The sequence below is a fragment of the Pteropus alecto genome, unplaced genomic scaffold (assembly GCF_000325575.1).
Source record: "Pteropus alecto unplaced genomic scaffold, ASM32557v1 scaffold52, whole genome shotgun sequence".
NCBI classification, from domain to species: Eukaryota; Metazoa; Chordata; class Mammalia; order Chiroptera; family Pteropodidae; genus Pteropus; species Pteropus alecto.
The window spans coordinates 2,024,379-2,029,129 of NW_006433941.1; the positions used below are offsets into that span (position 1 = coordinate 2,024,379).

The 4,751-nt window shown below is 36.1% G+C and overlaps 1 pseudogene; it reads left to right on the forward strand.

Moving 5' to 3' along the window:
- Positions 1 to 2,564: 2,564 nt before the first annotated feature.
- On the forward strand, positions 2,565 to 2,682 carry LOC112477083 (annotated as a pseudogene).
- Positions 2,683 to 4,751: the final 2,069 nt, after the last annotated feature.

Consider the following 4,751-nt stretch of genomic DNA (forward strand, 5'->3'; position numbering starts at 1 on the left):
AAATTCATGTGTAAAATGCTAACACCTAATGTGAAAGTATTTGGAAGTGAGGCCTTTGGGAAGTGATTAGGTCTTGAGAGCAGAGCCCTCATGAACGAGATTAATGTCCTTATAAAAGAGACCCTGGAAGACTCTCTTGCCTCTTCCACCGTGTGAGGACATAGCAAGAAAAGGACCATCCTGTGAAAGCAGGCTTTCACAAGAAGCAGAATCTTTAGCACCTTGACCTTGGGTTTCCCAGCTTTCAGAACTATGAGAAATAAATTTCTGTTGTTTATAAACCACCTACTCCCTGATATTCTGTTGTAGCAGCCCATACGGAAGAAGACATGCTTTTTCATATGGTCTTCTCTGATCCTCCTGATGTGGCCCATTCTCCTCTTCAAGGCCTTACAACATCTGCACCTCTCTTGCAGATTGCTCATGGCTGTGATTTTTGTTCTTGTTTATTTGTGTGATTATTGCTTAGTATCAAGATTGTATCTGATTCTGTATCCCTGATACTTAGAAAATTCCTAGTTCATATAGGCAGTCAAATATTTGTAGAAAGAAAGAATAAACCTAGGTCATTTTACAACAGAAGAAATGAACTCAATCCTTTGCATTTAAAAACTTTCAGTGTCTGGAATTGTGCAAATAAAACACATTTTACTATTTTTCATTAATAATTCTACTATTCAGAGCTTTACATTGTTTTCATTGCTTTAATTGGTGTAAAGATAAATGTCTGTCATGAGTAATATCTTTCTTTCATTTGAATTTACAAATGTCTTCATGAGTATTTTTACTATGGATTTTTTACTCATTGATCAGATAATATGACATCTTGTTGACCTAAATTTAATTTTTCAAATATTCATTTATTTTAAAGTGTTTCAGAAGGTAGTAAAAACTTCCAATTTTTCATTTTGTCTTTTGGATTCTCAGAAATCTTTTGCATTATTATTGATTTTGCATCTTTGTAAATATATATTCATCCATCAAAAAACAAAAGTACCTGTTAGTAAAACCCAAATGAAAAAAAAAAAAAAAGGAAAAAAGAAGCTTTTAAAAGGAAAGTTCAGATGCAGCTGTAATATCCTTAAATTGAAAGTCAAAATCCTTAGAGCTGATTCTTGGAAAATCTGATTTAACATTCCTTGCTTAAAATAACTGCATGTAGCATTTATTTTTTATTTTCATTAAGCACTCTATGGACACTTGTAGTAGATAGTTGTCATAAGATTTTATGAAACGATAGATAAAGAAGGCTTGTTTCTCTTTGCCAGCTCTACTGTAAGTAATAATATGCCAGCCAAAGCCACCAGATGGGAGAAAGCTATAAACCATCACTCCAGGTTCATATACCATAAGTGAGAAAACGCATGTGACAGCTAGTGCCTGGTGTTGGCATATAGTTGGCACTCTAGGTTTATTCATTTGCTTCTTCACTAGGTTGGAGATAGGAGTTGAAGAAAATGTATCTACTTATGTATAGCCACAAATAGATTCCCTTCCAGGATTTACTTCTGCACACACTCGCCATCCCCATGTTCTGACCTAAGTCTGTATTCACATCACTACACACTTGGCTTTCTTATCATACCCAATGAATGCATTTTGGTACAATAATGTGATATCATCAATCAGTCATCCCTAAATCAAATATTAACCCTAGTCTTCAAAAGGCATATTTCCCTAAGGTAAACTCTGAGAAAAGACCTTTTTAAGACGCGTGAGTGTTCAATTGTCAGCATAAACCTTGACCTGGATTGCTAGCTGTTCCAGCCAAATGGCAAGCAGGACCAGAGATCTGACTGTTTCAGTCCTCTCATAAAAAGGATAATAAAATGAATGTTTGGTGAGAAAAATGCTTTTATGGAAACTTGTATAATTCAAACTTTTTGGTGGTGGTTTAACATCAGATTTTACAACAGGGTAGTTAAATACTTGGCTGAAATTTTAAAAGGTCTAGGGAATTTAAAGGCAGAAATTATAGTCTTTGTAGTTTTGTTAGTCCAGAGAACAAGGCCAGCAGATCTGATACTTTGGGTTTGGATTGCCCACTGCAGGCCTTCTGGGCTCCTTTTTCTAGACACTCTTCCACTCTAATCTTCTGTGTCTGCCTTGAAGAAGTAACACATAGTTAAGAGGTGCTGTTGGTCTTCCAAGAGAAGAGTAAGTTAGTCTGAGTCCTCCAAACCCTGGCAAGGTCATTTGGAGTCATAAATTTGAGATAAAGGCCTAAGCCTTTGTCTGAGAACAGAATAAAGCTCATCCTGGAGGCTCGAATCCATAATCCTCATTGTTCAATGTCGAAACCAGCTGAGCTCCATGCTGATGACCATTTCTTTATAAATGAGTCACTAGATGGCCATGTCCTTGGTCCTTACTAAGACCTTCTGGACATTAGAAAAGAGATACTACAAGGATGTTTTATCACACTCCTCTACAAAAAAAGATGAGTGTAAAGCGATACAGATAAAAATATTAATGAGAAAAATTGTAAAGGCCACATTTATACCATACCCTATGAATTATCATTACCCAGAACATCAATTTTTTCTGGATTAAAGAAAAAAAGAGTCTATGGCCATGCCACCCTGAACGTGCTTGATCTCGTCTGATCATGAAAGCTAAGCAGGGTTGGGCCTGGTGGTACTTGGATGGGAGACCACCTTGGAATAGCAGGTGCTGTAGGTGTTTAAAAAAGAAAAGAAAAGAAAAAGATAAAAGAAAAAAGAAAAAAAAGAATTGTTCTTTAAAATAATAAGATATTTTTGTTTCTGCTCTACATTACAGTATTCTGCAATGCTTCTCATTGTCCTATATTTCTATGTTATCTCTCACTTCAGCAAACTGGTGCAAATGTAGGATTATTGTTTGCATCTTTGTGGACCAGATAATTCTGGATTAGAACACAAAAAATGACACATCATTTTCAGAGATAATTCTACTGTCCACTTTTAGAAAAGCAGGACTTATGCTTTAAGTTAATTATCTCAAAGTGGAAGGATTGATCCTCTCACATAGACCACAGATAATCACTGGCAAATGCCTGGTTCAGAATAAGAGTAAAATAGGAGCTGAGGGTCTAGAGAAAAGCAGAAGAGGAGGAGGAGGAGGAGGAGGAGGAGAGGAATAAACATGGACCCCCCTACTCCTGACCATTTGAGTGTTCCATCCTAATGATGAAACACTTAAACTTGTATGTTTAGGATAAAAATCTCTGGATGAAGAGAGAACTAAAAGTTTGCCATTCTGTTATTTTTTTCATTTAACTATATATTCTTTTGCATTTGTAATTGTTGTGTGGATAAATCATAAAATTGTAATTACTACATCAAGCATAGGTTCATTTTAAAATTTTGTCTATATTTCCAAAATAGTTGTACAATGGTTGTATAATTTATAGTCACCTTCGGCCAAATACCAAATACGAGTGTACTTGTGCACTTGCTTCTCTCACCACCAACTCTCTCTCTCTCTCTATATATAATATATATTTAAAAATATATATCTTATATATATATTTGAATATGCATTTTTGGTAAGTAGTGAAGTTAGATATATTTATTTTTTTTTATTGATTTTGCCATTGTAAGTTGCCATTTTTCTATTGGAGAGTACAACCTTTGTTGTTTTATTTTTAGTAGTATTATAAGAAAATTGATCCTTTGTATATCATAAGTAACACCTACTTTACTCAGTTTGTGTTTTAATGCTTTTAATCATGGAGAAACTTCTATATTTTAATTTTAAAATTTGGAGTGAAAAGAGCACTGGGATGCTAGGAAGGGTCAGGGAGAGTACCATAGTTGTCAATGTCTCTGAATACCTAAATAAAAATAGACAGGGCAACTAGAAAGCCAATGCCAAAATCCATGAACAATATTTAAAAAAAATTAAATGACGAAGTGTACCTATAAAGCCCAAAACACAAGTGGCTAAGTACAGACCACAGGCAAACACAAGACTGCACAGCGTTCGAGTCAATGCTCAAAAAAAGGAGAAGCAATAGGGCAGTGTATGAAGGACTTGGGATAGGAGAACTTACAATAGCTAAAAGAGACTTTATGGGTCTGCTCAAGCTGCCATATGGCTCAGAGTGTGTGGCTTAAACAACAGAAATATATATTTTTTCACAATTCTAGAGGCTAGAAACCTGAGATCAAGGTGTCAGCAGAGTTGGTTTCTTCTGAGGCCTCTCTCCTTGGCTTGTAGATGGCTGTCTTCTCACACTGTGTCTTCACTTGTTCTTCCTTCTGTGTGTGTCTGTGTCCCAATCTCCCCTTCTTATAAGGGTGGCAGTCAGATTGGATTAGGACCCATATGACCTCATTTCATCTTAATGATTTTTTTTAAAGCCTTCTCTCCAAATATAATCACATTCTGAGGTACTAGGGGTTAGAACGTCAACGTGTGAATTTTGTGGGGACACAATTTAGCCCACAACCAAAATTCACTGGAAAGCAAGCAGGCGCATGGGAGAAGAGCTGATGAAACTGGGAGGGGTTATGCCCATGGCAGTAGCAGCTGAGTGCAAGGGGCCTGAATTAAGAAAGGGCCAGAGTGGTCAGATTGCTGTGAACTCTCAAAACTAACTTACCAGGACACCCTTCCAGAAAAGGGCACTGTATTGAGAAGAGACTATTGGAATGTGAATCAAAATCGATCATATAAAGGACAAAAGAGAAGGAAAGTGAAAGACTCAATAAAAAGAGAAAGTGGAGGAGAGAGAAGAAAATTTAAGCCACAATATTTTTCAACAA